General features: G+C 35.5%; 1 protein-coding gene and 1 long non-coding RNA gene across 3 annotated transcripts in view; one reads left to right on the plus strand and one right to left on the minus strand.

The window, feature by feature from the left end:
* LOC144379894 (uncharacterized) overlaps positions 1 to 4,065 on the plus strand; it is a 208,588-nt gene extending 204,523 nt beyond the window's left edge. The window contains exon 2 of the long non-coding RNA XR_013443394.1: positions 3,832 to 4,065. This is a non-coding gene — a long non-coding RNA (uncharacterized LOC144379894). The remainder of the gene's footprint in view (positions 1 to 3,831) is intronic.
* NAALADL2 (N-acetylated alpha-linked acidic dipeptidase like 2) overlaps positions 1 to 13,751 on the minus strand; it is a 1,303,067-nt gene that overhangs the window by 909,279 nt on the left and 380,037 nt on the right. The window lies entirely within an intron of this gene.

The following is a 13,751-nucleotide window of genomic DNA, read 5'->3' on the forward strand; positions in this document are numbered from 1 at the left end:
AAGATTTTTGGAATATTGGAAAGAAAGTCTATGAGAGTGACTGTATCCTCCATGTGCATTCTGAGACAGTGCTGTAAAAACTAACCAGCACATTTTTTAAACAACTTAGATGACGTAAGAGAAAACGATATTTACAACCCTATCAGCTTTCTGTATTTCTACCATTCTATTTCTAAAGCAAACCTCAAGGAGAGAGCAGCCACAGAAGGTTATAAATGCTATCCTTTATCATTCAGTTTGAGGTCTACAAAGAAATTAAACAAGAGGAAGAAACCAATGTTGAAGTTTAAACTTGTTATGGGCAAGTTATAAAGTGATTATGTAGTTCTGTTTTTCAGAAGATAGATGTGAAAATTTGAAAAAAAATTATGAAGTGGTTATTCAAAATTCTGAATGTTGGCACTGTCTTATAAAGCATGGAGCCCTGGGTATGTAAAATGTTACACATTTAATAATTACACAGACCTGGTACTTCTCAATGAAAACTACAGCAGTAGGGGAACAAATAATTTGGTCAAAACCATAAATATCCACAAATAAAAAAAAAAGGATTAGAACTCTTAAAACTGTAATCCTAGAAGCTACTATGAGGAGGAAATTCCATGTTCAGCAACCAGAATGAATTTTTGTGATTGCAGTTTCAAGAATTAGGTAGAGGTGCTTAAAGAGTGCCAAAATATACCACCCCAAAATATGTCTCATTGGCATATGGATTTTATTTCTTTTAGAGAAAGAGAGGGAGAGAGAGAATCTTAGGCAGGCTCTATGCCCAGCACGGAGCCCCACACGGGACTGGATCTCATGACCCTGAGATCATGACCTGAGCTAAAATCAAGAGTCAGGGGCGCCTGGGTGGCTCAGTCGTTAAGCGTCTGCCTTCGGCTCAGGTCATGATCTCAGGGTCCTGGGATCAAGCCCCACATCGGGCTCCCTGATTGGCGGAAAGCCTGCTTCTTCCTCTTCCACTCCCCCTGCTTGTGCTCCCTCTCTCGGTGTGTCTCTCTCTGTCAAATAAATAAATAAATCTTTAAAAAATATATATAAAATAAAATAAAATAAAATCAAGAGTCAGATGCTTAACCAACTGAGCCACTCAGGCACCCTGGATTATTTTGACCTAAAGGGCCTTGAGAACCAGCAGCCATAGGAAAAGTCCTTTACCTCCCCTCACTGCCTCAAAATAGAGTATAAATTTCTTCTTTTGTAAAGAAAAGCTACATATATAAAGGAAATTTCCATTTGTAAAAGTTACTCCTTAACAGGAACAGAACTAGTCCTGGAGACAACTCTTACCGCCTGAGAAACAACCCTTCCTTACCATACATTTTCTTCCCTCATTTTCCCATAACTTGCCTCCCATCTCCAGAAGCTCAAACCCCTTTCCATTGTTTAGCCTAAGCTGGTATAAACCTCAATCATCTGGCTCCTTCAGTCTCATTTTCTTGAGAGACTCCCTTGCAAATCTACATAATTACAACTGTTTTTCTCTCTCCCTCCCTCTCTCTCTCATTAATCTCTTTTATCAGTTTGCTCAAGAGCCCAGTGAGTGAAACTGGGAGGGTAGAGGGAAAAGGTTTTTCCTCCCATATATGCTCTTTTCTCAAGAACATACACTGGTGGTATTTATTTTCATGCATTTTAGAATAAAGTAAACCTAGTTCCTATACAGTTGTACTCCAATGTTTAAACTTTTCAGTCTTTTTCTTCATCTATAAAGTAGAAGTAGGTAACAGTATTCTGAAAGAATTAAATGAGATCATATTTAAATGCTCAACATGGTGGGGCTCCTGGCTGGCTCAGCCTATAGAGCATGTAACTCTTGATCTCGGGGTTGTGAGTTCAAGTCCCACAATATGGGGCAAAGACCTTACTTAAAAATAAATGAATGAATGAATGAATGAATGCTCAACATGGTGTCAGGCAAGTAATAAGATGTTCAGTTTTTAAACATCACCTCAGTCCTGTCGAACCACCCCAAATCTAATAAATATTTTCCAATGTTGAGAATTGATTGGACATAAAATTTTCTGAACTAAGCTTATACTTTTCTTAAATTTATTTTTTTTAAGACTTTATTTATTTACTTGTCAGATAGAGAGAGAGAGAGAGAGCACAGGCCACAAGCAGGGGGAGTGGCAGGCAGAGGGAAAAGCAGGTTCCCTGCTGAGCAAGGAGCCCTACTCAGGACTTGATCTCAGGACCCTGGGATCATGATCTGAGCCAAAGGCAGATGCTTAACCAACTGAGCCACCCAGGCGTCCCATTAAATTTTTTTGATTAAAATAAAGGTGTCAACAGTGTAAAAATGACAAAGTTTGCACCTTGATACGATGAGCCATTTGGTTTTAGACCCAGGCATTTCATAACTTAGAATTTTTGATTAAAGATTCTTTGTTGAAGCCGAAATTCTGTTGTTTGATTGTGGCCGAGAATTTCTAAGTTGGGATTATCTGATCCTTATAGCTGCTAAATACTTTTGAGTCCTACCAGAAATAAGACAGCTAAACCAGAAAAGGGGGAGAATGCATATATTGTACAGGAAGAATGGGTAGAAATAAACAAGATTTTCTCATGCTTAGGAATACTGGCTGAACATATTCTCTTCCAGATCTGGGTATTACCATCTACCCAGTTGGCCTAGACAGAAACTTAGGATTTATTCTTAGCTCTATCCTCCCACATTCCCCAAATAGTCACAAAGTCTTATCAATTCTATGTCCTAAATGTCATTGAAATTCACCTCCTTAACTTTCCATATTCTCTAGGTAAGGCCATTATCATCTCTTGCCAAGACAGAAACTCCCTAAATGAATTCTCCCTTTCCTTTAATCCATCCTTTCTGTATCTTTAGAGTCCTCTAGCAGATAGAGTGATCTCCCTAAAACACAGTCATGGCATTTCCATGTTCAGGTATGTTCACTGGTCCCACAGCCTACTCAATAATGTCAGTACATAATCACATTTACTTTTTTATACCTGTGAATATATATATATATATAGCTGGTCAAAAAAAATTAAGGCATACTCAGTGCTTGGTATTAGGATTGACTGGTGGGCAAAAATAACCTAACTAAACTTCTTTTCATAAAATTGGCATACAGGATCTTAAGAAAATTTGTATTGATGGAGAACAAAGAAAGTAACTACTTCTTTCAGTAGTAAGACATATCCATTAGCAAGGAAACAAGTAATAATGACAAGGAGAGTACTGTCATTTTCATGATCTTTCCACTACAGTCTTATTAAATGAAGTAGCCAAGGAAATATATAAATTATATTCTAACACACACATGCACATACAACAGAGTTGCTTAACAATTACTGGTGGTTTATAGGTTGTTTCACATAATTAAGATACACAATGACTCATCTAAAAATAACAGTCACATGGAGGTGCCAAGTTGGAAGTCAGGTGGGAGTGATGCTACAAAGCAGTCTAATTTGCTGCTGGGAACAACACTCTTCTAGATTGTGGAAGAACTTTATAACAAAACATTAAATACAAGCTTGTAATCATAGTATGTAGTGACTTATACACTTTTTTATGAGGATCTCATGAAATCTTGGCTTACATGCCAGAAAATTTTAAAGCAATATACTCTTATTAGCAGTCTCAGCCTCATCCATGTGAGTCTACTGATAGTGGGAAGACTAGCTATGACAGTCATCTAAATATCATTTGAAAAAGAGAAAATAAAGTTTCAATGTATATTTAATACTATCATGGACCTATAAAATGAAGTACACACACTCACACACACAAATATTTGATTAATCTATATAGTACTATTCCACAAACCCTGGCAAAACTCCCTCAAGAGGAACCCCAAGGTGGGCGCCTGGGTGGCTCAGTTGGTTGGGCGACTGCCTTCAGCTCGGGTCATGATCCTGGAGTCCCTGGATCGAGTCCCACATCGGGCTCCCTGCTCGGCAGGGAGTCTGCTTCTCCCTCTGACCCTCCCCCCTCTCATGTGCTTGCTCTCTCTCATTCTCTCTCTCTCAAATAAATAAAAAAAATCTTAAAAAAAAAAAAAAAAAAAAAAAAAAAGAGGAACCCCAAGGAAAGTATTCAAGGAAGGTACATGATAACTGCCTGAGACAGCATAGAATGATGGACTTTTCAATTTGAGAATATCAGGACATGTTAAAAATCTACAATAAGGCTGGAAAAAAATTCTCCAGCCAAAACCCTAGAACACCAAGGTTTAATAGGAATACCAAAGTGATAGAATGATTTCTCTAATCCTTTTAAAATGCAATGAGAATGCTTAAATGATATTAGCTTGGAGATAAGTTTATTTGCTCAAAACATCCTGATATGACCAATCTTCAAAAAAGAAGTTTCATCTTCATATCAAAGAATGATCTAAAACACCTCTGATACTATGTTACAAGTACAACCCAGTCATTCATGCTGAAAGGTAAAATGTCTTCTGGTCTTCAGCCTCTTCACTATAGCCTCAAAAAGCAAGACAACAATTAACGCCAACTGTGCTGCAGAAATTTGACAAATACTTACTAAATAAAAACAACATTTAACAGCTGTTCACGGGGGTAACAGCCTTCTGTGTTAAGGTGAAGAAGCTGAGGTAAAAGATGAGGCTTCTCATTGTCTTTAGAAACATTCTATCCCTTTCACTTAACATCTTAGTAACAGAACACAGTAACTATAACAATCACTTATTAAATTTAACATTAAATGCCTTGGTTTCAATTCATGAATATGAACAAAAGTAGTCAAGAATAACTAATTATGAGGAATCAAAGAAAATTAGTATATCATTTTGTTACATAGTATTTCTTTAATTTTTAATTTTTTTAATGTTTTTCTTCTTCCTCTTCCTCCTCCTTTTTTTGAATAAAGTCAAAGTGGCATAACAAGCATTCTTAGGGGAAAAAAAAAGATTCCAGAACTACTTTTGTTCAATATCATAATGGGCCACTACTTTCTAGTGCAAATGTTTTCTTTCTGAAATCTCCTCTTCTACTTTCCCGCTGACTACCTGCCAGCTAACATTGTTATAGAAAAGGAGAGGAAGGATTAAAGTCTTCAACCTTCCCCTAAGTAGCTAGTACTTAAAATAGACTTTCTTTAAAGTGACTGGCTGTCTTTCCTATGGTGACCAGATTTACAAAATGGAAAAAAAAAAAAAAAAGTCACGGAACAAATGAGGGGAGATAAACACAGCTTCTTTGGATGGACTTTACAGAATAATGGGCTAAATGGAGAGAAATCTATGGAAAAAAAACAGAAGCCCAGGAAGACCCTGGAAACTACAGTATCTGATCACCATGGACAATGAGGGACTCGCATGTGAGCAATTTTAAGAATGAATAAACATAAAAATAGAGCTAGCCATGCCATGGCTAAAGCTACCTTTAAATACTTACTATGTTCCTTCATACCTCTTCTAAAACCTTTAGTCTTCCTATAGCCTAACATACCAATTTTTATTTCCTTAACATTTTTTTTTTCTTTAAAAAGCTGGGCAAATATGGCCCTGTCTTCCAATTCTCAACGCTTCCTAGCTGCTGTTTTTAGATCTGCCAGATTTATAAGCATTTAATAAATACTTGATAATTGATTAACTGAAAACATAATTATATTTCATCTTTCTCCTGAAATCTTTAAAATGAGAATGTAAGGGAGATGATTAATTAAAAATGTTACTAGTATTCTGCTTCCTTCTGAAGAGGCCAGAATATGCCGCCCCAAAATATGATACTTTGGCCTGAGGATTGTTTTGAGCTGAACCCAATTAGCTCTCTGCCTTCTCCCCTTTCTATTTATAAGAAGGACATAAATTCCCATCAGTAATATTGTTTCCTTCTCCATTACCAGGAAGAGAACTACTCTGGAGACAACTCTTAGTACCTCAGATAATTCCTATCTGAAACAAAACAAAACAAAAACATTAAATAACCCTTGTTTTACAATACAATCCCTCCACTCCCCTTCCCATAACTTACCTCCCTCTTACAGAAATCCCAAACCCCTTTTTCTTTGTCTAGCCTAAGATAGTATATAAGCCTCAAATTCTGTCTCCTAGATTCACAGTCCTTTGTGAATTCCCAGTGTGTATGCATGTAATTAAATCTATATTTTTCCTCCTGTTATTCCATGTTCTGTCAGTTTAATTTGCAGGGTTCCCAGCCACTGAACCTAGGAGAACAAAGGAAAAAAAGCTCTCTACCTCTCCTACACCTCTTTTCTTCAGTTTTCCTAAAATCTAAAAAAAACTCTTTTACTTCAGATTGGTGATAAATTGAAAATTATAATATTTTAAAGTTCACAACAGTTTAAAGAAATGAACTGAAATTGAATTACTCCTATTAGCACCTAATGAAACACAAGTTAAATAGTGAAAACAAAGCTGACAGTGTAAAATGCATCAAGAAACTTGGAAGGCAATTTAAATTATTAAAGTTAAAATTAAAGAGAACACTCTACTTTCTAATTTAAGGGTTATTTTATGACATCACAAATACTGCACTTATCTGCCCTCAGATACCTTTGTCTGGAAACTTTTTTTTAAAAAGTGGAATCTGAATAATTTTAGGTTATTCACTTCCAGTGGGTCCAATTCTCTTTGTACAGCCCTGTTTGCCTTGTTTCTTGTTTATCCTTTAAAGCATTTAAATACATGACCCTTGGCTTTTTACTAACAAAGTCACCTGAGCTCTCTTCCCAATTTCCGTGTCCAAATGTAATGTAAATATATACAACTTTATCAATAAAATAATTCATCTTCACCACCAAATTAACATACTAGAACAGCTTTATTTGAATTTTAATTTGTTAATGAGCTAAAGATGATTCTACCAAATGGCCAATCTCAATGTAAGTTCAGAAATTTTCTGACATAAAGACAAAGTTGCCGTTAGCAATATAAGTAAACATTTTTTTTTAAACGTTTATCATACTCTCTTTCACTGTTGATGGCATACATATTTGCCATTTTTATCCTGTTTGTTCCCTTGCGTAGATCCACATTTAAGTTTCCTACTGCCTGAAAATCGCCCTTGTTTGTAAGTTCTAAAATAAATAAATATGTACATAAATAAATATTAAATGACAATCATTTGAAATGTCACTCTAAGGAAATTTTCCAATACAATAATCAGAAAAATATGCAAAACAGCTTATGTAACATTTGTTAGTGTTGTTTACAATATAAAAAAATATAAGTAATTCAATACTAACAATAGATTTTTAAAATTAATTCTACAATAGTGTAGTGGAATAATCTATAACTGTTAATGCAGAAGTATTAATTCACTTACAAAATATCCAACACATTGTTGCATTATATTTTTGTAATGATATATGACATATGCTAAGAATATTACAATCATTACTACATTACAGAATTGCTGGTGATTGTCTAATTTCTCCTTGCATCCTTGATTTTTTTATATCTTAAAACTAGTTATGTATTACTTTTACAATCAAAATAAAAAAGCATTTATTTACTATTTTGAGAAAAATATAAGTCTTATTTATGATTCCTGACTGTTCTTCAAAATAAATTAGAAAGATAAAAGAGGTCTTAAACTGTGCTTTCAAAAAATGCCAAGGATATCCATAGAGTTTATCTGTAATTTATGTCTCTGATGTTTATAAATGGAACCTGATCTTGTTAGTGTTGGTAAATAGCTAATAAAAGAAACATCTATATGTGTATAAATAGGTATTCAATAAGTATTTAGTAAATTTAGTTGCTAAGGAAAGAAATTTTTGTAAACTTTAATTAGAATTCCTTAAAGGGACTTAGGAGGAAAAACTGTGGGTATAATTAAAAAGCTATAAAATTTAGATGTTCTATTTATGGGAGGGTGGAGTGGGGAGATAAATGTCACTCAGATATTTCACAGCTTCTTTCTTATAAACCCATACTTCCACAAAAACTAATACAAGTATCTTAGCCACCATGTTGATCTGGGGAATTTTAGTTAGAAAAGGGAAACAGCAGGTCAGCAAGACAATTCTGTTTGAGCTGGGAAGAAAGCAGATAAGAAGCCACCTAAGGAAAAACTGTCACTCTCCAGAGAACTAGCAAAATAAGAAAATTAGCTTGATGTTTCTTATTCTTTATAAAACACCATCTTCTGGGGGCGCCTGGGTGGCTCAGTCATTAAGCATCTGCCTTCAGCTCAGGTCATGATCCCAGGGTCCTGGGCTCCCTGCTCAGCGGGAAGCCTGCTTCTCCCTCTCCCACTCCCCCTGCTTGTGTTCCCTCTCTCGCTGTGTCTCTCTCTGTCAAATAAATAAATAAAATCTTAAAAAAAAAAAAAACACCATCTTCTGATAATCATTACTATATTATCACTAACAAAAATATAAACAGAAAAAAATAGAATTTAAATAACAAATTATTCCATTCTCAGAAGTATCCAGTATTGGGGATGCCTGGGTGCCTCAGTGGGTTAAGCGTCTGCCTTCGGCTCAGGTCATGTTCTCAGGATCCTGGGATCGAGCCCTGTGTCGTGTCTATGTCTGGCTCCCTGCTCAGCAGGGAGACTGCACTTCTCCCTCTCTCTCTGCCCCTTCCCCCCAACTTGTGTGCTCACTCTCTCTCTCAAATAAATAAAATATTTTTTTTTAATAAAAAAGAAGTATCCAGTATTAACTTTTAAATATATATCCCAGAGAGAAAGGAGGAGGAGTATATGGGTAAATATAGATATGATATAGATGTAGAAAGATATAAATATATCCAGAGGTATAGGCATGAACAGAGAGATAAAATCTAACAATGTACAGACCATTGTGAAACATGTTTTTTTTTTTTTTTTCTGTTAAAATTACACAGTCGATATCATTCTATTGACATCTTTTTGATGGACTTTGGAGTCAGATAAATGTGCATTTAGGTCCTGGCCACTACTTACTCCCAGTGTGACCTTGAACAAATTGTTTCACTTCTCTGAGCCTCAATTTTTTTCTTCATTAAAATGGAGAAAACACCCGAGCCTCCATAGAGGGTTGAGGTGATAGTTCCATATGATAATGCAGGGCCTGATCATAATAGGCTCTCAATAAACTTTGGCTATAACACAGATCATTGTTTTTGTTTAACTGTTATTGTAAGATTTACAAGTAACTGTGATACAGTTTTTGGAATGTTTTCCCAAATCTCAATGATCTTCTCTCACCTATTCCTCACATCCACAGGGGTAAATATTTTGTTCTATGCAATATAGCTCATTCCACAGGTTACAGTTGACCAAACCAGTATGTACATAAACTCCAAGTAGGAAGACCAGAGATTTTTTTCCCTCTGCAATTTTGATTTGGGACTGAAGGAGAATTAAAGTTAGGCTTGTAACATGTAACGTCAGGAGCTACGTGCATAACCATATTCAGCCATGAGACCAGGCACCTTAGAACAGCTATTCATGGAAGGGAGAATAATTCAGCTGATTTTTGGAAGAAAGGGGGATAAGAGATAAAGAGAGAAATTAGTTTGGATTACTTATGGCTCTTTCATTAATTTCAGTCCTAGCCCTTGGATTCCATGAATAGATGGATACTTCTCACTTCAGTGAATGGGAAAAGAACACCTCTTTGAACTTATATCAATTAAATCATAAAGAAATGGTTTCGAGAACCTGTTCTGTTACTCTCAGACCTCTTAGCCTGACCAATGATATTGATATTCATCAGAGATTGTATGAAAATGTTTGATGGAAGAATTGATGAATAGCTTTCTTTGTAGAATGTAATTGCTATGATTTAAGACTAATCCATCTCTTGGGGGGGGGAGGACTGGGAGAATGGTAATTTTGAGTCACAACCCTGAGTAGAGGAACCTAAGGGGGACCACACAGAAAGTTTTGGAATGTAAAATGTGTTTGCTCTCACTGGAAGGTAAAAAGGAAGGATCCTGCCTCACGCCTTATAAAACTTAACCTACAGAAAATCCCAATCTAGAAGGCTAGATTTTTTAATATTAGGACAGATATGGAGGGGGTATAATGGTCCCTGAAGATGTCCATGTCCTATTCCCTCAAGCCCAGGCACTTACTAGGTTACATGACAAAAGGTAATTAAGGTTGCACATGTAATTAAATTTACTAATCAGGTGACCTAGAGATGAAAATATTATCCTGAATCATCCTGAAGGGCCCAATTTAATGACATGAGTCCTTTTTCTTTTTTTTTTTTTTTAAGATTTTATTTATTTATTTGAGAAAGAGAAAGGGAGAGGGAGAGGGAGAAGCAGGCTCCCCGCTGAGCAGGGAGCCCCACACAAGGCTTGATCCCAGGACCCAGAGACTATGACCTGAGCCAAAGGCAGACACTTAACTGGCTGAGCCACCCAGGTGCCCCTAACGACATGAGTCCTTAAAAGTAGAAGAGGAACACATAGAAAGGAGGGTCACGGCAGTGTGATATGAAGAAGACTTGATCTGCTATTGTTTGTTTTTAAGATGGAAGAAGGGGACACAAGCCAATGAATCAGGTGGCTCTAGATGGTGGGAAAGGCAGATTCTTCCTCAGGCTTCCAGAAAGGAACACAGTCTTGTAGACATCTCCGTCTTAACCCAGTGAGACCCATGTTGCACTTCTGCTCTATAAAACCAGAGGGCAATGCATTTGTTTTGTTTTGTTTTGAGCCATTAAGTTTGTATTAATTTCTTACAGCAACAATAGAGAATTAATACACCAATATATTCTAATGACTGAATTGAAATTATGTTTGTGACTTAAAGTAACTACAGGTATGTTCTATCCTACTGGAGTAAAAAGTCATGACATCTGCCAGGGTTTTCATCCAGGAAAGGGGGAAACTTTCCATAAAGTTTAAAGGGGAAATGGAAAACAACAATGAATTTAGGTTGTGAACATATCATGAAGGATTCTTGCTCAATCTGCTAGTCATAATAAATGTGCTTTTTAAAATTTCTTAATTTATTTAGGCTAAAGCTAGCTTGAATTGGTTTTGAATTGAATTGGTTTTATTATTTATAACCAAACAGTTTTAATGACTAGAAGTGTTAAAGATAATTATCCCAACAACAGGTACAAATGGCCTCAGGCAGGGCTGTTGATAGTCCTAAATGAGAATGATATCTAGGGCTTCCAATTTATGTTTTAACAATAGTAAATCATAGCACATATGATAAAGAACACCTTATTGCATCTTTACAAAAACCTCAAAAAAGCCAACACCATGTTATACACTGAGAAACTGAGGTTCAAACAACTTAAATAACATTGCCAAGGTCCTAAGTGATGGAAACGGCATTCAAAGAGACCTTGGTATCTTTCTGACACCAACGCCCTATTATATCATTCATCCATCCATCTATCCATCCAACCATCCATTCAGTAAATGTTTATTGATTACTTACTATTTACCAGAAACTATGATATCTGACATTTAATAAGGCCTCATTAGGTGCCGAGTAATTTACATATATTAACTCACATAATCTTTGTTCTATTATGTCCACTTTACAGATGACACCCAAAAAAAGAGGAAACTTGCCCAAGGATTTGCTAGTGACAGAACAAGGATTCAAACTAGGCAATGTGGTTCTTCGTGACTCTTTAATTTTTTATCTCTACTGCTGCCTGTACGAGGTGCAGAATATGCAGATATAGTTTCTGCTGCTCTCATAGAGGTTACATTCTAGTTGGAGACACAGAGGAGAACAAAGCAAACAAACAAGTACTAGCTATAATAGGGTTATGTAAGAAAAGGGCAGGATGTGATATGAAAGAATAACAAGATGTCAGTCATAGTTTAGGGAAGTAACATTAAAAGCAGATATAAAATTTGAGGAGCCAGCCACAGAAATGTTTGGAGGATAGTGAGAGAGCATGAGAGAAAGCCTAGAGGTAGAAAAGAACTTGGTCCTCTAGTTCAGTTGAAGGAAGGCCACTGTGCCTGAAGCAAAGGAGTAGTTACATAAGATTAAACCATGAGAACTGTAGCAATAAGTGGTCAGATTCAATATTGGTTTTATAGTTCTTCATTAGGTAAAATAAAATTTGCCCACAAAATAAGAATTATTAATCAAAAAATCTTATTTTCAAAATAATTTATATATGTCTAATAAGAGAAATAATTTTGACTATCTTCCATTTACCTATACTGGAAGAAGAAGCATTGCCATTTGGTCTCATATGTGAACAAAGCAGTCATTACTGAATAGCAACTCTTCCAGCTACAGACACAAAGGTCTCTATAGCGTAAACAATAACCAGATAGTTCACTAGCTCAATTCACTCCTAATTTCCTGGTTATCTGCTCAGTCAGTCTTAGCTCATGGTAAAGATACTAAATTAACTATCAGTTTCATTGGTTATAAGTAAAATCCATTATGTTGATGCATGATAAACTACTGCAAATATCTGCAAGGGTGTATGTATAACTCTTAAAAATTCGATTCACAAACTAACCAGTCGTATCCACTCATACATTTGAAATGTGAACTCTAATTATATTTCAGAACTTTAATTTTAAGCATACTAATTAAATTCATAGTCAAAATCAAAATGCTGCTCAGAAATTTTATCAAAGGGAATTATCAGTAATATTCTTTTGTTAAAAAGGGTATACACTTACAATGTCTTATGAATTCATTAAAAACACAATAATTCCTTATCATTAATATTTTATAAACTAAAATATCAAATTCTATATATACTAACTTCTCCATTCAAAAAAATTTTTCAAAGATTTATTTATTTTAGAGAGCTAGAGAGAGAGAATGAGAGCACAAGCAGGGGGAGGGAGACAGGGAAAGGGGAGAGAGAATCTCAAGCAGACTCCCCACTGAGCATGGAACCCAAACAGGGCTTGATCTCATGACCCCAAGACCCAAGATCATGACCGACCTCAGCCGAAACCAGGAGTTGGATGCTCAACCGACTGAGCCACCCAGGTGCCCCCCAGTTAAAATTTTAATGTAACAACTAAATGACCTATCACTAGACAAAATTACATGTAATTATAATCATAAAAAAGAATAAGAAATAGTCGATGAAACTCAGACTAATAATCCATTTAAATTAGTATGATGATTACTCCCCTATAAGTCTGATCCTCAAAATAAAAGAATAATGTTAAACACAGAAGAATAAATCCACTTGGCTTATAGATCTTAAGAATTGATATTTTGTTTAAAATAAAATAACTATACCAAGTTTATTTTACAGAAATCACTAAAGTTTGTACTGGCTTCCTCTGAGATTAAAAAAAAAAAAAAGCAGATTCTAAAATGATATTGCAAAAAGAATAATTTGTGTTACGGAGAAAATCTTAAAATTTTCTTTCCTTAAGATAAAGAGTAGAGGCTTGTGAGAATGGGATTGCTCTTATATCTATCTACTAGATGAGCATACTCTTGCTTAAAGATAATGTTAAAGTATCATTTCATTTTTCCAAAGTGATACATATAAAATCTGTTGACCAATATATTCCTACTTATTAAAAAATTCTGAAACAATCTATGCTTTAAGTTATTGAAATTATATATGTTGTTGTATATTTGGGCTTAGTGGTGTTTTGCAAATTTGCCCTCTAGGAATACTGCAGGCTTATACTCCAGCAAGGAATATAAAGCATTTGCTTAACAAGAATTTGGGTTGGCCAAAAAGTCCTTCAAGTGAAACATTTTAATTAGAATCTCTTGATGAGAAAAACTGCAAGTTTTCCTTTCCTTTCCTTTCCTTTCCCTTTCTTTCCCTTTCTTTCCCTTCCTTTCCCTTCCTTTCCCTTCCCTTCCCCTTTCCTCCT

Source organism: Halichoerus grypus, chromosome 1, assembly GCF_964656455.1.
Source record: "Halichoerus grypus chromosome 1, mHalGry1.hap1.1, whole genome shotgun sequence".
Lineage (NCBI taxonomy): Eukaryota > Metazoa > Chordata > Mammalia > Carnivora > Phocidae > Halichoerus > Halichoerus grypus.